Here is a 25,608-nt window from a genome sequence, read left to right as displayed (position 1 = left end):
TGGGATGGTAAAGCATTCTCAAAAGAAAAGAGGTTCTGTTAAGACCACTTTCCTTTTGTGAATGTAAAAAAAAGTGTGAGCTGTGAGAGTATTAGTAATTTTCAATGTAATTTGCTGCTTCTGAAACTATTGTGTACACTGATATGCTGAGGGCAAGTTAAGTAAAGTACTTTTACTGTTCTAATTGGTGTGCGTTATGCGATTTATTGAGCCCTGAGTTTCTAACCCCACGCCCCCTCCCTGAGTAAGCATTGGACTGCTCAACCTCGCTATCGTGAGGATCATGTACCGAAGGGGTGTACTCTGTGCTCAGTTTTGGAGTCAATAGTAAGCTTAAACCCCTGCCTAAAAGGCTCACATATTCACAATCTGAACCCAGTAACCCATATTTGCCCTGGGGCTCATGAAAAAGTTACCACAATTGACAGCAAGTAGTGACGATTAACCATTTCTACATTGCGAATTCGCAATTTTTGGTCGCTATTTACCACGAAGTCTGACTTCGTGGTAAATAGCGAAAAAATAGAAAAAAGCACTTTAGTGCATTTTTCTCAATTGCATGTTACACACACATATGTCCTTTGGACATGTGTGTGCGCAACACCTGTGTAAATTTACATTTCAGGGGTGCTACAGGGTGTCCTTTGGACACCCCTGGCACCCTTGAAATCGCAATCTTATTTGCGATTAGCTAATTGCTAATCGCAAATAAGGAATAACTCCCCATGCATTCCTATGGGCCGCCTTTAGGCCCATAGGAATGCATGGGGAGTTATTCCTTATTTGCGATTAGCAATTAGCTAATCGCAAATAAGGAATCAGTGGGAATCGCAATAATTATTGCGATTCCTACATGAATCCCGTTTTGCGAGTCTGTAATAGCGATTCCTTATGAATCGCTATTATAGACTCGCAAAACGGGTCTTTCATGAATCTAGCTGTCTATCTTCTACAAGTGGTAATTGAATCCTGATTTCTTCACCCATAACCTCCGGAAAAGAATGGCAAACAGTAAATGAGAAGAACAAAGTCAGAGAAACCTGTCCCTAGATAAGTAGAATTAGCTATGATGGGACTAGGGGAGGGCAGAACTCGCAGTTTCACTCCGCGGAATTCTGCTGGATTACATCAAAATTCGCCGAGATTCTGTGAAGATCCGCGAGCAGGCAAAATTCAGCACGCCGCGCGGCTTGCATTGATTTTTAATGCCAGAAGCTTGTTCCGTACTGTAAAATCAGTGCAAACGGCACCACGCGGTGTGCCAATGGGGCGCTGCTTCTTTCTGTCGCTTGAGTAGATTTTCTACTCAAGTGTCAGCTTTTTCAACATGAATGGTCGTGACCTGCAGCAACTGCCCTTGCTGAGAAATCTTACCAGGAGGCATTCTAGTGCCCACAAATCATGCTAGGGAATGCAAATTCTTGCTCGTGCTCACCAATTTAATGATGATGAGCCGCGCCCAAGAAAAAACTCTGCCATGCATTGGTGGGCGGAGTTTTGCCAGAACTCCGCATTCCACGCAGAACGTGGAGTGGGCAAAACTTTGCGAACTCCTCCGGCCGTGCAAAATTATCCACCCACCCCTAGTTGGGACAGGGGATGGAGGACTTTGAGATCCAGGGAGATCTTTGTAGATTTCCAGAGGGATCAATAGAGAAGGTTGTAAGAAACTTAGGAGATGGTCCATTAGGAGACACCCCAAAGGAGAGGCTGTAGACGCAGGCTTCCTGAGTCCCGGAGTGTAGACATCCACTAGACTTCCCGCAGACTGTCTCCTGGATATTTTTCTAGAGCAGGGTGCTCTGTAGGCAGAGCTGTGTGCCGAATACAGAAGTAAAAAAATCACTGGACCCGAGGTGCAGAGAGCTTTCTTTCTCCTTTTGTCACAGCCACTTTTCATTTTCCCTGCCTGGGACTGCCACGACTTGCAAAGAAGACACATGCAGGGAAAATCAGTGATGGTTGAACCCGCCCTAACAGAGCAGAGTGACAGCCATTCTGACCCGGTAGTGCTGAGGAAGGAGTGCAGGGTAAGGGTTTCCAATGACAGAGTTACCTGAGGCTTCACTGTCAGCAACTTAGTGATTACTCACCACTTTATGAAGCCGGTGAGTGCCAGTTCAGCGGCAGAGGCTCTTAATAATCCAGGTAGCTTTTAGCAAAGTTTTTTTGCAAATTTTGCTTTTCAGGGTAATGTTTGGGAGGTATCGGCTGTAATTCCTCCTGAGAACGGAAGAAGAAAGTCAGTTGGATGACATACCTCTGTATAGGTGGGTATGTCTGAATGTTCACCAACTTGCAGAGGAGTGATGGGAGTGGTAGGAAATTCCTCATTTAGTATGGAGGAAATCACAGCTGTAGTGAGGATTTTGCCCACACCTCTCACTTTCTCTCATGAATGTGAGCTTTTTTTCTGAAGATGAGATAATTAAATATTCAATCTTAGTATTGTGGAATGAAATCCCAGAAATAGAAATTCCTCACAAGGACAGGGGTTTGGAATTAGGGAGTGAAGGTTTTATTCCAAAGATATTGAAATTCACTGCAGAGATAGGGGACGTGTGCCTGAGAATAATGTTTTGGTTCCAAGGATATCAGAATTCCTTCTCAAGGATAAGGGATGTCTGTCTGGGTATGTTAGGGTAAATTCAAGTATATTGGAACACACCACAAGTACATTGGATGTGCATCGGAAAACCAACTCAAGCCAACCTGAAATGAGTAAAAGCAACCCCTGACACAGTGTTTCGCTCTAATTAGAGCTCTTCAGAGAGGTATAGCTTTGTGCAGGCACAAGAGAGCACCCATTATTAAGTCAAAACAAAATCCTTTCAGGCATAGAGTGACACATAATATTGTGCCTGGAGTGATAAATGGCTTTTGTAATTTTACAGCTCGGCAAGGACAGCACTGTACTAGTCCTATGCTTAAAGACTTTGCTGTATAAATTGCAAAAGACTTTGTCATTTTCTATCTCGGCGTGGATAGCACTGTGCTACTCCTATGCTTAAAAACTTTGATAGAAAAACAGACATTTGAGGTGAGCAGATCTAGAGTGTCGCTGGTGTTGAGAGTGCTCTAACAGGAGCCGCTTTCCACCTAAACTGGAAAACTACCCAGAGTTCTCTCCTTTTTTTTTTGCATATATATATATATACTAGCAGCCCGCCCCAGCGTTGCCTTGGGCAGAAAGGGGCTGGGGGCAGTACACCCGCTCTCGCCCCGACCCCCTCCTGCTCCGACTCCCTCCCACCCCGACTCCCTCCCGCCCCCACTCCTCCTGCCTGTCCCTCTGTGCACGCCCCGACTCCCTCCCGCCCGACTCCCTCCCGCCCTGATTTCAATTTTACTTTACTTTACCTGAGCCGCCGCTTCTACCCGCGCTCCTCACTTCACCGCCGCTCCATGTCCGCCGCTCCTCCTCATCGTCATCACGCACGTCCCGACCAGCCAGAGCAGCGTTGCGGCCGGCGCTACTTTCAGGGCACTACTTTTTTTTTAAAGTTATATTTTTAAATGTACGTTTTTAATTTTTTTTTTATAGCCTATGTCCATCTGCACACCCTGACAATTTCTACAATGTATCGGGTGTGTGGATTGGCGCTGTGGTTCCCGAGTTTACCTGGCTCAAAGGTGTGTGTTCTCTCTTTATAATAGTAGTATATATATATATATATATATATATATATATATATATATATATATATATATATGAAAAAAACACTTTTCAAAGAAAGAAAAGAGAAGCGGCCACACGGGGAGTTTGGGATCAGGTAGCTGTTTAATCCAACAGTCCAGGTAACAGCGAATGCATTTCGGCTAACGAGCCTTCTTCAGCGCCTTCCACCTAAACGAGTCAGTCCCAAATAGTTCCCTTCTGTGATTAAATATCTGCAGGCTCGAGTTCCCTCCCCTTAACGCGTTCTGCGCAGCCTTTGTAGTCCGTGTTGGTTGTAGCGGACTCCAAATCCCAGCATGCTCTGTCTCGGCATGCCTGGGTTGCTGGTGTAGGGGAGTGGAGTAAATGTAGTTTGTGCCTGCTCAGGAGGGCGGGATGGTCGATGGTCAGTGAACTCCACAGTGCCTGTCCCTTGTCCCCGATAACTGCTGCGCCCTTCCTCCCAGGTAAGCGATGGAAACAGTGGCGGTCAAATGCGAGACTGTTTGCCAAATTGAGATGAAATACCTCGGTCTGTTTCCGCTTCTCTGAGGTTCTTGGCGGACTCATGGGAATATCGATACCTCGATTGTTTGTGTGCTGCAAGCAGCGGGTTGCCAGTGAATCCCATAGTCACTTGATGCTGCAGGGCCTGCTTTCCTGCGTATCTGGCTCCGCAGACAAATATGAAAAAAACACTTTTCAAAGAAAGAAAAGAGAAGCGGCCACACGGGGAGTTTGGGATCAGGTAGCTGTTTAATCCAACAGTCCAGGTAACAGCGAATGCATTTCGGCTAACGAGCCTTCTTCAGCGCCTTCCACCTAAACGAGTCAGTCCCAAATAGTTCCCTTCTGTGATTAAATATCTGCAGGCTCGAGTTCCCTCCCCTTAACGCGTTCTGCGCAGCCTTTGTAGTCCGTGTTGGTTGTAGCGGACTCCAAATCCCAGCATGCTCTGTCTCGGCATGCCTGGGTTGCTGGTGTAGGGGAGTGGAGTAAATGTAGTTTGTGCCTGCTCAGGAGGGCGGGATGGTCGATGGTCAGTGAACTCCACAGTGCCTGTCCCTTGTCCCCGATAACTGCTGCGCCCTTCCTCCCAGGTAAGCGATGGAAACAGTGGCGGTCAAATGCGAGACTGTTTGCCAAATTGAGATGAAATACCTCGGTCTGTTTCCGCTTCTCTGAGGTTCTTGGCGGACTCATGGGAATATCGATACCTCGATTGTTTGTGTGCTGCAAGCAGCGGGTTGCCAGTGAATCCCATAGTCACTTGATGCTGCAGGGCCTGCTTTCCTGCGTATCTGGCTCCGCAGACAAATATGAAAAAAACAAAACCAGCCAGAGCAGCGTTGCGGCCGGCGCTACTTTCAGGGCACTACTTTTTTTTTAAAGTTATATTTTTAAATGTACGTTTTTAATTTTTTTTTTATAGCCTATGTCCATCTGCACACCCTGACAATTTCTACAATGTATCGGGTGTGTGGATTGGCGCTGTGGTTCCCGAGTTTACCTGGCTCAAAGGTGTGTGTTCTCTCTTTATAATAGTAGTATATATATATATATATATATATATATATATATATATATATATATATATATATATATATATATATATATATATATATATATATATATGTATATGTATTTTACCTACTGGCGGTCGCCAGTAGGTATATATAGTTAGGATTTTTTCTCTATGGGTTTTTTGAAAATTCTATGTCTAATAACTTTGGCGTTTGTGGACGGAATTGGCTGAAATTTTCAGGAAAATGGCACATTTTGTTTCTGAGCAGCCCTTGAAAATTTGGGGGGGGTTCGTCAAGGGGGGGCCGAGAAAAAAGGGGGGTCCCAAAACGTGTTTTTAACATTGAGTTTTCCATAGGGCGGTTGGCCTCACTTTTAGCCCGAACGGCTGAATGGATTTGCACGAAACTTGGCAAAATTGTAGGGACTGGTAGCCCGATGTGCCTTTTGTAGGTCTCAATATATGTGCTACAGTGGATTTTGAGAAATTAACGTTTAAAAAAAGATATATATCTGTAACAGCGGACCGGGCAGCGCTCCAGGACGTGTACTTTTCGCGCAACGGAGCTTTGTGAAGCGAAGCTGATTGGTTCTCCGGCGTCTGTCAACATTCCAAACAGTCCGTAGCGGCCGCCATCTTGTCTCTCGGTAGGATCGAGAGACAAGAGGAGGCCAAAGCGAAGGGGCAAATGACCATAAGGGGGCATAGTAGATTGTCGCTGACCCCCTAGGTTTGATGTGGAGGTTTGATGTGGAGGTTTTAAAAGGGCCCCGCGGGGCAAAAAAAAAAATAATAATAATAATCGAACGGCTGAATGGATTTGCACGAAACTTGGCAAAATATTAGGGACTGGTAGCCCGATGTGCCTTTGCTAGGTCTCAATATATGTGCTCCAGTGGATTTTGAGAAATTAACGTTCAAAAAAAGATATATATCTGTAACAGCGCTCCGCTTCGCGTAACGGAGGTTTGCGAAGCTGATTGGTCATTCTGTCACTGGGCTATAGTTGGGCTACATCTGGCTGATATTTGGGCTACATTTGTTTTTTTTGTGTGTCTGGCGGCCATCTTTGGGCTACATTGGGCTACATTGGGCTTCATTGGGCTACATTGGGCTACATTTGGGCTCCAACATATATATAGGCCAATGTAGCCCAATATATATTTTTCAAAGTTAATTTTCGTAAAAACCACTGGAGCATATATCTTGAGACATAGCAAAGGCACATCGGGCTACCAGTCCCTACAATTTTGCCAAGTTTCGTGGAAATCCATTCAGCCGTTCGAGCTAAAAGTGAGTGCAACCGCCCTATGGAAATGAAGGAAATGAATGGGTAATTTGTAATTAGCAAATAGCTAATCGCAAACTAGGAATGGTAAAGAATCGCTATTTATTCCTTAAAGTTCGCTATTTAGGAAATGCAAAAAACTTTGATGATACATATGGCGGTTCATCTCTAACAAGATAAGAAGCATAGGGATACATTTATGATGACTGGCGCATCACCAGGGATGTGTTAGTCATTCTGTGCCGCTGTTCCGTCACCTATGGTGTGCTGCATTTACAATGCGGCGCATCATGGGGCAAAAACAGCACAGATGCGTGATGTATCTGTGCCGTAAAGGTGGCGCATTGCTGGAGTTGTATCGCAAGTGTGATGAAGCTCCAGCAAGGGTCGGGGGTGCCCCTGTCGCAGGGTTTCTGTTCTCACACAGAACTGTGGACAGAGGATTGGAACCTCGGCCAATTAGGGTGTCCCAAAACTCACGTTAGTAATCAAAAACTCCTTAGCAAGCTAGGTACAGTGTCACATTGGATATAACAAACTCTCAATGTTTAGACAATCCAGAATATGAACTTATAGTACCTCAGGATACGTGGAACTCATGAACAGTCGGTCGTTATATATTTCTTAGAAACCAGAACATGGAGTTAAGAAGAACACATGTGTATTTGAAATGTTTATTTACTAATGCCGTCTTCTCAGGCGTAGTATCTTAGATATACAAGTACACAAATTATCAGTAGCAAAATTACCAGCATAGTTACTAGTACATAAAAAGCGAATGGTGACAGTATGTTAACATGCTGTAAATGAATAAGAGTTAGCAACACTTATAAGCAGCCGCGGGCCGTGGAGGGAGTTACGGTGGGGCAGGGAGGCGGGGAGGGGGAGGGGCAGGGTAGAGAGGGCTCCACCCTGCTTCTCCCCCTCCCCGCCTCCCTGCCTCACCGTAACTCCCTCCACGGCCCGCGGCTGCTTATATCTCACCCTCCCTAATACACATATTATATTATTTGCTAAGAAGGTCTCTTTGTGTTGGTTTAGGGCGTGCCCATACTTTAGTGTCTTAGATTTGAAGGAATCACATCAGCATACACCAGCTCTCTCTTCATGTGAACCGCATCAACTGCTGTGTATGTGTGTTCGGCAAAGCAATATAAAACCCGCCTCATGCCCAGAATTGGCAGAAGTTGCACTTATGTTATGAGTATGAAGTCGTGGAGATCAGACCTCATAACAATTCTGTATCGTGTTGTTCTTGAAACTTTAGCACTCGCTGTACAGATATAGTTTAACAAGCAAAGCAGATAGTAGAGCAATAACATATTATTCTCATGTAAACCACGATGAACTACTAGGTGGAAAGCTAAAGCAACAACTAAGTGTCGTGTGCAGAAGTTGCAAAAAAGGAAAAATGGCGTTTAAACCGGTAATGAGCCCATGCTAACTTAACACGGTGTAAAGATATCCAGGACCTAGATGACACCTCCCCATGATCCGGAAACGAACTGAATAAGATAATAGAAGTGCCATCTCATGAGAGCAGATTGCAAGTTTATATGTGGACGGTCCACAAGGTAAAGCATTAAAAACTAGGAAAATTTAATGCTAAAGAAAAATAAAACAGCCAAGTACTTTATCGAGTCTTAAGCCAATAGGCAAGGTAAATAATAAAAACTTGACAAATAAGTCAATGAATTGTCAATGAAATGCTAGTACTCAGCATATCAAACATGAAAGAGGTCTATGACATAACTGTGTATGCAAAATAAGCTGCAACAGCCTCCAATAGGAAGTCACCGTCTTCATCCGAAAACAGTTCAGCCATCCAATTTAAAAGCGGAAAAGAACATACGTGCTCTCCCAGCACCGGATCCTCTATCACCATCAGAGGACAGCTCGGTGGGTTTTCAAGAAAGCTCTGTTCCAAGAAAGACTGTGCTGCCGCCAATAAATTCCAGGGAGCAATTAGTCCATGCATCAATGCCACAGCCATAATCCTTTCGCCAGGACAAACCAACTCGTGAGTAATGATAGGAGTCATCAGCTGATTAAAGTCGACGTCAGGAGAAACCGGTCCGCAGAGACACAAATCAATGGCCCAATCGAAATCACAGGTCAGGCAGTGAAATACAGGCTGGACACAGGTGAAGTAGGAGAATCGAAAAGATAATCCATATGCCGTGCTTAATATCGCCAACGGCATTGTGCCATAATATTCTAGCATGCGATTGCGGAACAGTGTCAGCAGCTGCAGGGTGGGAGGTTGCATAGGAGGGACATCCATATTTAAAAATGTAAAAAAGCACAAGAGCGTCCGCTGGTAATGCAAGTAAAAATGCCAGTCCACGAAGCAGAGTGGAAAAAATACAATGAAAGAAAGTAGGGATGACTCGAAAGATTTTCTCAAATGAAGTCACGAGACCACTGGTAACAACTTTAAAAAAGTGCGCCAGGGCCTTTGTGGAGGATGCGTTAGAGATAGTCCGAACCATCTTGCTGAAATGGAAAGGCAAATCTGAATTGAAAAGGGTCTGCACCTCTGTACGGGTGTTCGCTATGTGAAGCACGAAAGTTTCACGGGCCGAACTCAAGGCCACCTCTCTCTGAGACAAAAGAGCTCTTATTCTTGCCATGCCGTTGAAATCTGCTCCCAAGGTTGGTATTTGTGGCCAGATTGAAAACTCCCTATGTTCATGTGTGGGAGGAAATAGAACATTTCTGCAGCAAATAACCCGTTCACTTACTGTTACGATAAAAGGAATACTTTTAATTAACCCAGAACAATCTTCATTATTGAGCATCAAATAACTACCATTTTCCAACAACTTGAACGTGGGGATGATAGCAGGAACTGGCGTGCCTTGCAACACGCAAGCCATATTTGGTCGGTGTTTGTTGCATGAACCGTGTAACTGTATGTGCCTACACATTAGTGAATGATCTGGCGTTTCAGTGCATTCCTCTCCATTCAGATAAACTTCTTGATCATCTTTGAAACATCTGTATGTGTATGGAAGCGACCAGACCTCATGAAGAAAAGCACTACCTAAAGGTTCATAATGACCTATTGGTATATATTTCATACAATTTGAAAACTTATATAAAGCAAAAGGCAGCGTTATTAAACCGTGGATAAGGCACGTTGCCAAAAAACCCGCAATCCTCTGCTGATGATGTCACTGAGCATGTCATGAATGATGTAATATGTGACATCATCAGCAGTGGATTACGGGTAATAGTATCTCTAGTTTACTCCCCTATAGCTGTCTTTCTTTTAACATAAGTGTCTGTTTCCTTCCCTTATACTTACTGTTTTTGGTTCGCTTCCGGTTCGCGAACTGGGAAGCGAACTAAGAGAAATAGAGGTTGGCACAGTTCCAAATATTGTACCAATTTTTTAATAACGGGGAGGTAGTTCTGAAAAGAACTTTTTTTTAATTGTTTTTGTTGTTTTTTATTTTTTTTATTATTTTTCAGAACATTTTTTTACTTTTTTTGAATTTTTCTGAACAGTTTTATATTTTTTGGGGTTTTTCTTGGAGGGGGCAATGAAAACGATTCATTGTAAAGGGCTCAACAGGAGCAACAAAACAAAAAAAAAGTATTTATTATTTTGGGCGTTTCGTACAAACTTGCATATGATAGTCAATAGCTCTGTTGATCAGAGTGATGCTTCTTTCTCCGTAGGAAATGAATCCATCGCAAAATACGCAGGTGTGTTTTACTTCACCAAATCTCATTTGTATATTTGGCACCATCTCCCTGCCCTCTGGTCCCGTCACTTCGGGTACAACAGATCTTCTGGCCATAATAGGGAGATTATCTAGGTCGTTCCGAAACTGTGCAGCACTGTAGTTGTTAGGATGCCACCTAGTCATATGGCGATGCATTGTGTAGTTTCCGAAACTGTATTTTTTGTCGGTCCCTCTGGACAGTCTATCTTGACATATAAGGCAAGTTACGTATCTTGCATTTACTTTTTTCTGACCTTTGGGAATTTTAAAAAATTGCCAAATGAAGTTTTCTTTCCGGTGAGACGTCTTGGGCTCCTCAGGCAAAAACTGCCTCTCTTCGTGCTCGTCGTCCTGTTCCTCTTCTTCCTCTTCTTGTTGAATTATAACTTGAGCAGGTGGTCCACTCTTCCTTGGATGTGGTGGAGGTGGTGGGGAAGCACCAGCTGAAGCTACTAAAGAAGCCATTGCTCAGTGATCACAAAGGGTCTTTCTCTCACAATGATGAAAGTCAGAGTGAGGAAAGAAGGAGGGATTTTCATCATTTGGGAAAAACAAGAGTTCTCAACCAATGAAAAGTGTTCATTTTAGATTATATGACCTAGTCTTACATCATTAGGAAACCAAAAGTGAAATGAACCAATGAAAAGTGTTATTACCAAGTCACATGACCTGCTGTGTTTACGTTAAGCGCTTTGCAGGGCCTCCCGGTTTGCTTCCAGAAACCTGCGCTTTGCGACTCGGTTCGCGTACCAGTTCGCTAACGTAGCACGTCATATGACGTATCACGCGACAACGTGAAACGTCATGCGGACGGGAGGCGTCACGATGTTGTTTTGTAACGCGGCAGTTGCGGTAAAGAAACGTTTACCGGCTCGCGGTCTATTTTGCGGCATCAAGGTCAGCTAACGGGAAGCTTCCCGATTCGCGAAGCGGGAACGAAGAAAAAAAAATATTTTAAAAAAAAATTATTCATAAACATATAAAATATATTTTTGGATTTAAAGAAGAATACATTTTACAGCTACAGATATTAGCTGTTAAATAACCAATGAAATTCACTGAAAAAACCATAGGTTATAGACCATATATAGTTAGGAATTAGCATTTACAAAACCTTGAAAATTCACTGAAAAAACCATAGGTTATAGACCATATATAGTTAGGAATTAGCATTTACAAAACCTTATTTTACTCACACAAAACCATTGAAATTCCATATATAGTTAGTTGCACTAACTATATATCGCGCACCCGCAATCCACTGCTGATGATGTCACATATTACATCATTCATGACATGGTCAGTGACATCACTGATGACATCACTGATGACAACATCCAGTGATTATGTGTTTCTGTAAAGTTTAAATATGTTTTACATATTGAAGAATGAGTGGATGTATAAGTGTCTGAATGAAGGTTTTAGTAGGTGCGTGATTGACTGTATGAGTGAGTGATTAAATGCGTCTTACTGAATGCACGGGTTAGTGACTAAACTGTCTGAAAGTGTGCATCAGTATGTCTGTTGTTGTGCAAGCTGCTGCATGTGTTGATCAGTAGCTATATAAGTAGCTATATGGGTTATTGATTGGTTGCACAAGTATTTGTATGGGAGACTGAGTGTGTGTATGGCTGGCTGGGAGGTGTGTGACTCTGTGCAGATCAATGTGTACTTGTATCAGTGATTCTATAAGAGAGTAAGTATGTGTTAGTATATGTTTCAAAAATGTAAGGTGTTCTGTGTTTAACTGTATAGATGAGAAAATGGAAGTGTGATTGATTCTTTTCAGGACTGACTAGGTGTGTGAGTAACTCCATGGATGAGTGGCAGAGTGTGAGTGTCTGTATAGGTGTATGAGTGCATATGATAGTGTTGTAAAGATGAGTGATTGTATGTATGAATGATTGTATGAGTGAATGTGTGTGTAGACATAGGAATCAGTGAGTGCGTATGTAGTAACTAGTATTGGTGTGTCAATGGTTTCAAAAATTATACTCTCTATTTAACACTGGGTGTAATGGAGGTTATATTAGAGTGTGAGGAGATGCATTGTATTATCACATGAATGATATCATCAGTGATGTGATCATTGATGTCAAGTGAGATGTCATCAGTGATGTCATTTGAGATGTCATCAGTGATGTCATCAGTGATGTCACTGACCATGTCATGAATGATGTAATATGTGACATCATCAGCAGTGGATTGCGGGTGCGCGATATATAGTTAGTGCAACTAACTATATATGGAATTTCAATGGTTTTGTGTGAGTAAAATAAGGTTTTGTAAATGCTAATTCCTAACTATATATGGTCTATAACCTATGGTTTTTTCAGTGAATTTTCAAGGTTTTGTAAATGCTAATTCCTAACTATATATGGTCTATAACCTATGGTTTTTTCAGTGAATATATATATATATATATATAAGTGCATGGAAGGTATACATATATAAGGAAGGTAATATGTCAATATTTAAGATGTCTGTAATAAACTCAGACTTTCAAGTGTTGCTATAATTTAGGTAAATGTATTTGCTTGTGCTTTTTTTGTATTCTCAATAATTCAATAGTGAAGCAATTGTAGATAAAGAGATATGGTAACATTTACATAGTGTAAAAATAAAATGGAGAACTATAAGCATCTAATCAAATAATGTATATGAAACTATGCAGTGAACTATTTATTTTGCAGTAATTTAAGTCAACAGTGCATTTCTTTGCACCAATAAGAAGCATATTTGGATGTAATATGCATTAAAACTGAGAAGAATTTCTAAACCTGTTCTATCTCCAATGGGCTGCTTGGAAACCCCTATATTATTCAATTAACATTGTATTTGATGGTTATTGTTTTTAAAATAAAAACATTTTACGGCAAGCACATGGCCGACATATTTAGCCACTGCCCGAACTTGCCAAGGCCAGACCTATTAGCTTTGCCAATGTTTGTTTAGGATGAAGTATCCCTCCTTTTGTTGCGTCAGGATTTGTTATTGACGCTCTCACTCCTATGACTGAATTCTGCATTCCTGGATCTCACTAGTGTGGAGTCCTATGAAGCCATCATCCCTATGGCAAAGCCGGGGGTGCCCGGATACCAGCAACTGTAGGATGACCATATTGTTCCCAGGAGCAGACCCCCTATCCCTGGCATGAATTTTGTAGGGGAGGGTGGAATTTTCAAAGCCGCGCTACACAAAACTCCATGAAAAGGTAAAAAATCTCTGCGAGCACGCAGAGTTCCGCGAACACGCGGAATTGCTTCTTCTGCCCGTTCGCAATGCTTTTTTCCTGTTCCCGAACGCTGTTTGCGTGCTCGGGGGGGAAATATCTTGCGAACATGCATTTTGGCGATTCCGTGTTCCTTGTGGAAAATCCCACAAATTCCGCGGGCAGAACGAAATTTACCGCCCAGGCCTAGAATGTAGGTTTTGTATCAGAAGTTCTTCTCACACTCCATGCCTCCACTGGCTTTAATGGATTACAGTGGTTGCGTTTGCAGCCCGCCTCGGCTGCTATGACTGATGGCCAGTCCCCTCCCACTATTGACTTCCTGGGGGCGGGCTCTGATTACCCGGTCACCTCTGCTGCTGATCTGACATTAAACCAAGGCCGCAAGTATCCGCGCTGCCAACAAGGGTGGAATGAGTTCATCTCCACTTCCTCTAAGGGCCATACAAGGTTTATGAGGACTCATGTCATCAGGAGCTTCATGTTCCAGTGCTGGGCATTCATTCAACAGCCCACTACATGTGGCAGCTGAAGGTATGTTAAACCCCAAATGAACCACCTGCCCTAAACATCCCTGATATGCATGGCCAATGTGATTATGAGGCAGGAGAGGAACACATTATGCAGCAGGGTCGCGTAAGTTGTGCGGCAAGAAAGGGCAATTTATGAGGCATAATGCAGCACATTATGTAATAGTATTACTTCATTATTTTGCCACTTTAAAACTTGGTAACACTGTTTGGGCATTGGTTGCACCTCCTTAGTACCATTTAAATACCAAAATATAACAAAAAACAACAAAAAGGTGACAAGCCTAGCTTTGCAAAGGGTCTTTAAATGCCTGCAACACGTGTTGCTGCATTTTTAGTAAATTTCGAACCGTTTGAGCTAGAATTGTTTTTTATTACATTCTGCAGATTATGCATCAGGTGATGGATCATGTGTCAAATGTGGTAAATTTATAATTATGCTAAAATCGACACAGCCGCAAAACCCCATGATTCCAGTGGCCCTGCTGATATAGAGCCCACTGGTAACCTTGGAATGGGTGGACTATCAGTTGAGGTTCCTCATTGTTTTGTACCTAAAATAAGGTGCTGCTGTTTGCCTAAATGTCTTGTGCTCAGGCACCCTTAGAGTTCGTGCCATGGCCTGTACCGCAAAGCTTTTGCTGAAGGAGGGGGGGGGCGGATTTAGACACCTGCTAACAGTGGCCATTCAATGAAGCTGAAAAGTGGGTATTATGTCAAGTTGCCTCAATAACTGGGGGTGGATCTCTGATTGGGTCTGCGTGTGCTGGAGGAGGGATTTGTCTGGAGACCTTCTTTAGCTTCATACAGTGGTTATGTGTCGCCTTTTTACCAAATCCAAGCACTTGCTAGGTAGGGATTGCAGCCTCGCCATGAGAGTCGTGTCACAAGTCAGACTAACGCAAATCGTTGGTCATTCCAGCAATGAAACATTTTATCAAGCACTTTGGAGAGTTGCTCTGCACTCAGCAGCACTTGCGTCATAAATGTGAAAAGCTATTCTTGAGTCTGCTGAGCACAGTGTGCAGTAGATTGTCGTAGAGTGGAGTGGCATAGAGTGGCATAGAGTGGCGTAGAATAGAGTGGCATAGAGTGTTGTGGAGGGTCGTGTAGTGTCACGGAGGGAGCAGAGTGTTGTAGAGTGAAGTAGAGTCGAGGGGTGTAAAGTGGAAGTGAATAGAGTGGAGTAGAGTGTCATGGGGTGGCATAGTGTATTGACTAGTGGAGTGGTGTCGAGTGGAGTAAAGTAGCATGGAGTGGCATAGAGGGAGTTGCATAGAGTGGAGTAGAGTGCTGTAGAGTAGAATTGCGAAGAAATTGAATAGACTGTTGCAGAGTGGAGTGGAATAGAGTGGAGTTGAGGGGCGTAGAGTGGAGTTAAATAGAGTGGAGTGTCGTAGAGTAGAGTGTCATAGAATGGAGTGTCGTTGAGTGGAATGTTACGTTATGTTATGTTAAAGATATTTATCAAGTGCATGTTCACCACACGGTTTCTTGGTGCTGGAGTGGAGGTAAGGCAGCAGCGGAAGGAAGAAGGCTAGTTGTCATATGCCTGGGAAAACAACCAGGTCTTCAGCTGTTTTCTGAATAGTGCACAGGAAGTGACCAACCTCAACTCCACAGGGAGCGAATTCCAAAACTGGGGGTCTAAGACTGCAAACCAAGAGCCACCATGTTTCTTACGTTTAAAGGTAGGAGAGACCAACAGATTCACATAGGAGGATCATAGGTTACGAGTGGGGGCATAACGTAGAATCTTGGAGGAGAAGAAGACTGGACTATTGCCGTGGAGCGCTTTAAACCAACTTAAATACACAACGCATGGCCACTGGAAGCCAGTGGAGGCTTTTCATCAGTGGTCTGACGTGATGCCATATAGGTTGGTGAAAGATCAGTCTAGCAGCCTGATTCTGGACTAGCTGAAGGCATCTGAGTTGGTAAGCCGGAATGCCTACATAGAGTGAATTGGCATAGTCCAATCGGGAGATGAACATAGCCAAGATAACTAAGGTCAGAGCTTCCCGAGACAGAAATTTGCTGATCTTCTTAATTCTATGCAATTGATAAAGCCCAGCAGAGACCACCGAGCTGATCTGAGCCTTCAAGGACAGGTCATTGCTTATCACTATACCCAAACCTTTGGCTGAGCTAACTGGAAGGGGAGGGTTGCACCAGGATAGAAGGCCAAAAGTTGGAATTCCATGGATTAGAAAGCCCGCCAGTGAGGATAAGCTCAGTTTTATCAGGGTTGAGATCCAATTGATTTTCGTTCATCCATTCACTTATGAAGATCATAGTGTCTTGAAAATGAGACACAGAGGATGGAGAAAGATTGATATTGAAAACCAATTAAGGACCATCAGGGTAATTACATGTCCCAACTTTCCCATCTTGCAAGCAGGAGATTAAAGGGAGGAGGTACAAATTGAAAAGAAGCGGGGAGAGGGAGGAGCCTTGGGGAACCCCACAAGTCAATTCCATTTTCTTAGAGGAGAAGTTGGCAAAACGTACCGATTGAAACCGGTTGCTGAGGAAGAGAAGAGCCACTTCAGAGCCAGGCCCTGAATCCCGGCATTGCTGACACTATCAATCAGAATGTTATGATCGACCGTGTCAAAAGCTGCTGACAAATCCAGGAGAACAAAGGCCTGGGTAAGGCCCCTATCTGCCACCCCTCTGATATCATCCATAACTGTCAGGATGACTGACTCTGTAGAATAGGCGGGTCGAAAACCAGCCTGGTGAGAGTCCAGAATATGGAACTGTTCCACAAAGGAGCTGAGTTGAGTCAAAACATATCCCTCTAGGACCTTACCAAGGTAAGGTAGTACGGAGATAGGATGATAGTTACTAAGAATAGATGGATCCGCGCCTGGCTTCTTTAAACTGGGGATCATTTCCACATTTTTAAAAAGGTCAGGGACAATGCCAGACTAAAGTGGATTGTTAAGAAGAGAGAGAGAGGGATCTGGGCATTTAGTAAAAACTTCCTGAAAGACGTGAGGAGGGCAGCAGTCAGTTGGGGAACCAGAGCCAACTTTTTTTTAGTAAAGCTAGGAAGGTCTCCTGAGAAATGGGGGGAGTCAGAATCAACTGGGAAGAAGGTCTACAAATATTGGGAACGTTAATAAAAGAGACGGAGGTCGAATACTAGCCTTAATGCCAATGATTTTCCCCATAAAATATGAGTTAAAAGAATCACAGAGGGACTGTGAGGGGGTCGGTTTCAGCATGATTCTGTCTGGTTTGGAAAGCTCGTCTACTATAGAAAAAATATCTTTAGACTTGTTTGCTGAGTTTAGAACCTTCTTAGAGAAATAATCTGCCTGAGTTTGGAGAATGGAATTTTTGTATTCTTTCATCAAGTTAATATAAGTTGTCTTATCTTCTACCAGATAATGAAGTCTCCATGTGCATTCTGCTTGTCTCAGCACCAGCTTCTTAGTTTTTAGATCATCAGAGAACCACCGCTGTGCGTCGTGGGGTCTCAGAATCTTAGTTGACTTAAGAGGGGTGACGCAGTCGCATGCGGACTCAAGCCATAACTTGAGGTTGGCCGCCTGTGTTTGAACCGGTTCCGGTACAGACAGGGCTGTAGTGGTTAGAAGTGAGCAGAGGTAATCACTGTTAGCGCTTTTCCAATTTCTGGACATGCAATTCTTTGCCAGTAGGTTTTTAATGGGGCGTACATCAGAAAGAGTAAAGAAATAAAATGATAATCCGACCAAGTACAAGGGGAAATCAGGGAGGTTAAGATCGTCAGGTTAGCTGTCCAGACTTGGTCCAGCGTGTGCCCCTTTATGTTAGTAGCTTCGCACACATGTTGGGTGCAATTCATTCCGGACAGAAGATCTGCCAGCTCTATTGAGCTGGCACTCTCCTGGTCGTCGTCGGGCCAATAATTAAAATCACCTATAATAAGAAGTCGGGCGTGGTTAAGGGCTAAATGAGAAATCATTACGCCCAAAGCCTGGGGGAAAGTAGGCATATTATAAGGAGGTCTATAAAAAATAGCTCAAGTGAAAGATGACTGAGGGGATTCAAATTTAAGAACTAAACTATCAACAGAGGGAAAACCAGTAACCCCTAGTGACTTAAACTGGTGATCCTTATTGATGATAGCTGCAACCCCACCCCTCACTTTCCCTGGGGGACGGTTAGATTGCAAGATGTAGTAGTTATCTGGCCCTGCTGCTAAGATGTCAGGGGCAGACTCTTCAGTAAGCCATGTTTCAGTGAGAAGAAGTATATCTGACTTTTCGGACTGTAGGAGTTGAAAAAGTTCGAGTAGGTGTTTCACCATGGGCCGAGTATTCAGATACATGACCAGGAGACCCTTTATTTCCTTGCTCTGGGGAGTATCAAGGTCATGCAATATTATAGGGGGGAGGGAGCAAAGATGTGCAGGATTTCAGGGTGAGTAAGTCTCTCCTTAAGAATACCAGACTCTTTTAAGCAGAGACGAATATTATCAGCTATTTCATATTTTCCATACAACTTCAACTCCCCGGCCGAGTAGCTCACAAAATGGGCATAGAGGCTGGCCCCTGGGCCGGTACGGGAATGTCAGTGGCATGTCATTGAGTGGAGTGTTGTCAAGTGGAATGTCGTAGAGTGAGTGGAGTGGAGTGGAGTAGAGTAGGATGGAGTGCAGTGGAGTGGCGTAGTGTTGAGTATGCATGGTGTGGTAGCACAATGCCATTACAGACAACACATTTTTAATTGAAATGAACGTTTGTGATGTGACCCCGCTACATACCCCGCCTGGATTTCCTCCCCTCGGACGACTACCCTTCACAGAAACGTATCCTGAGGCGTCCTTGGAAACAACCCTGACAACAAGAACCCCGCCCCTCTCTTTTTTGCAGGAACCAATCGGAAGAGGTCACATACTGGAAGCACATCGCACTGACCCCGGAAATCCCACCTCACCTACAGCGCCGGAGCAGGGAAAAGACGGAAGCAGATAGAGAGACGCCGTCGGAGCAGCGATCTCGTGGCAGGAGACTCGGACCACGGCGAAGGAGGAACAGGCGAACGAAGAAGCAGACGTGTGGACGGAAGACTGGTGGAGTCCTCAGGAGGTGGCTGAAGAGCGGCCGCAACTCATTGGAGAGTTGCGGCGGAGCGTGTGAGTACCAACAAACCACCCCCCCTTCTTGTAGCACATTAGGTGCTCTGTACATAGTAAGCACATTAGGTGCTCTGTATATATAATTAGTCCCCCTCTTTTAGGCACGGATCTGAGAACACTGTAAATTCCTGTAAAGCACCCGGCACCCTGTAAAGCATTATTCCCTTTCCTTCACGCCCTCCACCAGATACCAATCTTTCTGTTTCCCTGAAAGTCTCCTCCCCAATTCCCTTCCCTCACGGTCTTCTTCCGCACCCCTCACTAGAACCCTGGTGTTGGTAAGGGTTGTGATTAGAACAACCCAGCAGGACTAACGGCTCCTTCTTTCTTTTCTCTTCCTGACCTCCGAGGACCTTCCCCCTTTCTCCAGACAACCCGACTTCCCGAAGACCCAAGACCCAATCCTACCTCGAGAAGATCAAGACGCCTTACCTTGGAGCCACGCTTTTGTTTCCCTGTTTTCCCTGAAAACCTACTTTGTGTTGCAATAAAAGAACCGATATTGCCCACTATATCCGACCTCCTTGTCTGCTTTTCCAGCCCGCCGTCACCCCACGTTCACAACGTTACATTTGTACGAACATACAGTTTTACTGATAAAATTATACAGCGCAAAATTGATAATGTGTGAAAATGTCATCACCTGGTGTATTTTTTTGTTTTTGTCATATTAAGATATTTCTTTCCACCATTCTTCAAAATTACAAAAAATGTGCTTCATTTGTACTTTGCTAATTCTGATATATTCTGAAATATCTGCACAGTTCACTTACAGACATTTACCTTTTGTTGTGTGCTGGAAAAAAGCCTTTCCTCTCACAGCAAGATTGTCTCAGAAACTCTATCACTTTGAAGCCGTGTAAAGAAAAGTAAACATCAAGCTCTCTCGTAAGACACAGCCTGACATTTGACCTCTGTTTTTGAATGCACAGCAAATGTGACAAATAAGAACAAGATTTAACGGCCGGTTTACAGAATGTGAGCACTGGTGGAATAATGCAGTAAATAGGCTATGCTCCACAGGAGGGACAAACTCAAGCTGGACAGCCTAAGACAAATAAAGTCAGCAAATAGATAGTAAGCAACTGTGAGTTACCAAACAAAAAGCCTATGATAAGAAATGGGTAATGTGCGTTCCCAGGAAAGCTTTCAGAATGTCCCCAAGAAGCCGTTAGCAAACCTAACAGCTGCGCTGTCCGGAAGGCTTTGACGCAAAAAAGATTTCTCTTTGAACTGGTAGGTAGAGAATCCCACATTTTGGCTGAGTCTGTGATGGTGAACGGAATAGGCTGGTTGCAAAGTGTCATGTTGCTTGTGTAACTTGCCCGATAGTGCTGACGACGCGTCTGTTCTCTATTCTCATAGTAACTTGAGATATAAAGGGTTCACAAATGCAAGCACTGGGATGAATGGCAAGATTCTCCTTTCAGGCAATTGTCGCCAGCAGGGAGAGTGAGCAGCAGCGTTATTCTTACTCTTAATAAACACTTAAAACCAGTGACTCCTAGGGAGCATGGGCCAGGTGTATGTACATTGGGTTCACTAAACGTGGTCGCAATTTGTGCACCAACGTTTAACGAATTCAATGGTATTTTGCAAATGTACCTGCTTATTAATAGATCGGTTTGCAAAATACTGAATCGTAGTGGTTCGGAATTTGACCGTACTCATGAATATTAATGCAGTAGGTCACGAATTGCGACCCACTATGATTTGCTGCCATCACAAGGATGGTGGCCTGCTGGGTCATCAGACCACAAGGTTTTAAATAAATCATTCTTTTTTTTAATTCAGCCAATTTTGCTTAAAGGAAAAAGGGGTGCCTTGGAAAAAAGTTTTTACAAACTTTTTTTAAGACTAGACAGAAGTCAATGAGACCATTGCCTTCTCTTAAAAAATATTTTGTCAACTTTCACAAAGATGAAACCGTTCCTTGGAGACCCTTTTCATTTTCGAATGAGTTACCACCTCCTTTGAAGTGTCAGTAAAATAAGCATCTTTTGCAAGCGAATTTCAGTCTCAAAACATTAGTACATCCCACTAAGAATCCCTATTTGAAAGAGACACCCTAAACACGCTTCTTCCAAATAGCACTTTGATATGGTTTCCTAAACCCAATTTGTGATTTGGTAACTTGTTACTGAGTCGCTAGATGGGTTTAGTACACTCCAAAAACATTTATTGTAAATGTAAATGTAAATGTAAATGTACATGTATTTATATAGCGCAAATCACCGACACGGTATCTAAGCGCTTGCTTAGGGAACCCGTCCTGGTATTCCCCTGTGAGATACCCCGGCAGGGTGTCCACAAGGTGAAAGCCAGGCATCCCGCCGCGAGGGGCCGTAGTGGAGATTAAGCAAGCTATTGCCCAGAGTCGCAGAGTGTGACCCCGTGAGTCGAGTAGGCACCGGAGCGAGAATTGTCGAGTCCGTGGAATTTTTGAGCCCGAGACCCGCCAAGGCGGGGAATTGAACCCTGGTCCACGGCTGATCTCAGCTTCCGGGTCTGCCGCCTCTAACCACTGAGCCACGCTTCTCCACATTATTGGTCTCAAAACCTAAGATTTGTCAAATTGCAAGGTTTGCTACCAGAAAATGTGTTCATAAATCTGACCCCAAATTCTTTTCAGGCACTTTGGGGAAAATGCATCTGTCAGTCAAGTCAGGCAGTTCTGTTAAAAGGCTTTTAGGGCAAGAATAAGAGCTTTAAGCCCAATCCTGTATCATACAGGTAGCCAGTGGAGGGATCTCTAAGCCGAAGTTACGGGGCCTTACAAAGTATTTTGGTTTGGCTTACGACCCTCACAGAAGTATTTTGTACCAGTTGAATACACTGTAGGTATTTTTCAGGAAGCGCTAAGAAAATAGAATTGACCCGGTCCAGCCTGGTTTGTATGAAGAAGTATGCAGACTACTATCAACGTGAGGAAGAAATCTTTTGAGACAATGAAGACGATGAGAGTAGGACTTGACTACTTTGGGGTCCTGGGCATCATGATCAGCTTGGAGTGGATCAGATCTATAAATGTATGAACTACCTCCAGAGGAGGGTCCACGATCTGCAACCAGAAGGTGTAAATTAGGGGTGGGCGGAATTTGCGTAGTCGTGTTATGCAAAGCTTCGCAAATCGGTAAAAAATCTCCGCGAGCACGGTAAGTTCAGCGAACACGCGGAATTGCTTGTTCTGCCCGTTCTGAATCCCTTTTTTTTGCTCGCGAACACTGTTTGCGTGCTCTGGGGAAATATCTCGCGAACACGCATTTTGAAAGCGCGAACAAGCAAAAAATTCCACGAAGCTACAGATCGCAGAATTTTTGGCAATTCCGCGTTCTCCACGGTACGAGAAATTACCCAAATTCTGCAAAATCCGCGAGCGGAACATAATTTACCACCTAGGCCTAGCGTAAATCCAGTCTGATGTGGGAGAGCCGTCAATTTGTTATTATCTCAGAATTATTACATTGTGGAAAATTGACCAATATCCAACAGTGAACCACTGATAGGTATGCCATCGCACTGTTGGACTTTTGATAACTGGTATTATGTGATTCGGGTTGTACATCTGCCTATCATCTGCATGCATGTAAAAAGTAACTCCGATCGACAGAGCGAGTGAGCCAAATGTCTCATATACAGATTAAACAGTCCAGGTAAGAGTGAGCAACTCCATATGTCCAAAGTGGGCTTTTTGAGAGGAAGGGAGGCAGACAAACCTCTCGGCTTAGACTCTTGTAAAAGGTAATGGTTATGTGTGTTAAGAGTGAGGGTTGGAAAACAAAACCATTATCTTGTTTAAAAGAAAACAAGCAACACATTTTATTAGCTAAGCAACATCATACTTAAGGCAACTACTAAGAGGCGCAAACGCGTCTTGAAACCAGGCTTTAGTGAGCTGTCCCTTTTACTTGATTTTGATGAAACAGACACTCTGGCAAAAGAGCACTCAAGCTGGGATGAAATTGTTTCCTTGGATAGGAGGATTTGCTGCCACTTATCCCTTGCCGCCTCGTGCAAGTGCCTGGGTGCACCTGGGTTGTGTCCACTTGCCAATCAGAACAATAGAGATCATGCCTGGCTGGACTGTCCCAGACCACTGGTGGAGAGGGCAGTGCTGGGCGTCCCATTCTTCTTTAGAGTGCCATAGAGGCGGTGGCATAGAGGGAGTTGCATAGAGTGGAGTAGAGTGGCATAGAGTGGAGTAGATTGTTGTAGAGAGGAGTGGCATACAGTGTAGTAGAGTGTCGAGGAGTGAAGTGTCGTAGGGTAAAGTGGAGCGGTGTAAAACTCTTTTGCAGAGTGCCTTTTGACTGTCACTGCCTGGCAGCCCAATGTCCTCTGTCACACCCTCCCTACAGAGTTTTCCACACCCCACTCCTTCAGTGGCTCAAATGCCCAGTGGTTCATCCCTGCATCATTGCCTACTGCCCCAGCAGGTCGCCCATACAGCGTCCTGCAGTCATGGGTCCCTGGCTCGCTCACCGGTGTGCTCGGGCTGACAGAGTCCGGTTCAACTCATGTTGTTCCCTCTCAGGCCTTTGCTGAGGGTCCATGCTGGTCTACATATTTTTACCCTGGCCATGTGCTCCTCGAAGGTAGGGGCAGGCCAGCAATGTATGGTGCTCTTTCTCCACATCTCTGTTTGCAATCGAAAGGAGATGTGGCTTTTGATCATGACACAATTCCCTTTCTAAGATGGAGCCGCCACATTATTTCTATACTAGGACCCAATCCAACATGGCTGCCTTTAACTTCCAGGTCATGACAGCACACAGCATAGGAAGACAATAGATGTGCTTCAGTGCCTCTTGACAGTTTTTGTTCCTGCTTCCTGCTGCTCCTCTGCGTGATGTTCTTGGCTTCCATCCAATCTACTGCTTTCCTCTTCAGTACAAGAAGAAATCTGCACGATTCTACACCCTTTTGCATTAGAGCTGCAGAGGAATTTTTCTTGCGTTTGGGCTTTTTTTCCTTTAAAGAGTTCAGTTTTGATTTCTGCTCCACAATGTTTTAGTAACAATCTTGTGCTTATTCAGGAAATCAATGGGTTGAATGAATCTGTACCCAAGTATCTGCACAAGAAGGAATGCACTGCGCACCGCCTCCCCTGGAGATGGGCTGAAGGCCACTGATGGAAGGCTGATTAGCAAAACATGGCCTGTGATTGGTGGGGTGGCGTGGTCTGTGGAGTTTGTGTACAATACCTGTGTGCCCTCTGTGTGTGTGTTGGGGGGATGGAATGTGTAGGCTTGAGTGGTGCAATGCTTGTTGAGTTCAGTTGATGCTACCTTCAGTTCTCCCCTTACACTCCTTACTCCACCCTTGGCTTGAAGAACAAGTTGCCTTGGTGTTACACCATCAAGCTCTGCGTCTTCTTTTGCCACCTCTACTGTGGCGACAAGTTGGCGGCAGCGGAGGATGGCATAGGATGCATGGAAGCTGTTCGTCCGTTGGCGAGCTGCTCCCAGATGCCCACAGTAAGGTCTGGCACAGCTCCTAAAAATGTAGACTAGACAGATTTGAGCCCAGTGAATCCACTCTCAGGGTTGCAGAGAATGGAGGGTTCCCTGGTTACTGGAGACCTTTAACTCCAAGGCCTTGGTTTCCTTGGGCCCTCGCAGGATCACACCTTTGTAACGCACACTCTGCCAGCGCATGCTCCCACAATATGACTTCAATGTAAGGCTGCCCCGGGACACCAAAGGTGGCCACCTACGAGGGCGGCCACCCTTAGTGCCATAGGATGGCACAGACCCCGAGCGGTCTAGTGGTTGGGGGGACCAGTGGTCCCCCCGTGATGTCACTTCCTGCCCTGGGGAAAGGGATGCATGGCTATATAGCCTAGGGGGCGAGGGTCAAGCGCCCTCTTTGTTCTTTGCAGCGGCGAGTTGACCCTCCCCCTGGCTGATCCCGCAGCGCGGGTCGAAAAGACTGCCCGGCGTTTTCGGCCTTTGTTTCAGGTGAGGACTGGGGACTTAGTGCAGCTGTGGAGGGTGGCGTGCCAGTGTACCCCGGGGCTGGCTCAGTGACCGTGTTTCGGGGGAAGGGGGGGCTCGGGAGGGGCGCTCTCTTGCCTGCCTGGGTTGTGGGCTTCAGTTCTCCGTGGCGGTGGGCGTCATCCCAGGGACGGGGGTTCGGAGGTCCGGGGATCGGGTCTGCCCCTCCCTGTCGGGGACATGTTGGGTTAGGGGTTGCCTCGGGTAGGGTTGCGGGGTGTATCAGGGATGCGGCGCCGCTGCGGGGTACCTGTTTCCCGGCGGTTGGCGCGGGGTCTTCCGGCTGGGGTCGCGTCCTCGGGCGGCCTTCATCCTCATCCTCGTGCCCTGCTGTGGGTAGTGGGCGGCGGTGGCCGTTCGCCGGCCCGCTCTCCCGGTGGGGCCGCTCCGGCTTGGTTGTTGGGGGGGGCTCATGCGGTTGGGCCTTGGCAGCATGTGGGGCTTGCAACATTGCTTGCATTTTGGTCCGCATTTTGTTTGCAGGGGGGCTCGCGTAGTCCTCACCCCGTGC

This window comes from Lissotriton helveticus, chromosome 6 (genome assembly GCF_964261635.1).
Source record: "Lissotriton helveticus chromosome 6, aLisHel1.1, whole genome shotgun sequence".
Taxonomy (NCBI): Eukaryota; Metazoa; Chordata; class Amphibia; order Caudata; family Salamandridae; genus Lissotriton; species Lissotriton helveticus.
This window is presented reverse-complemented; position numbering follows the sequence as displayed.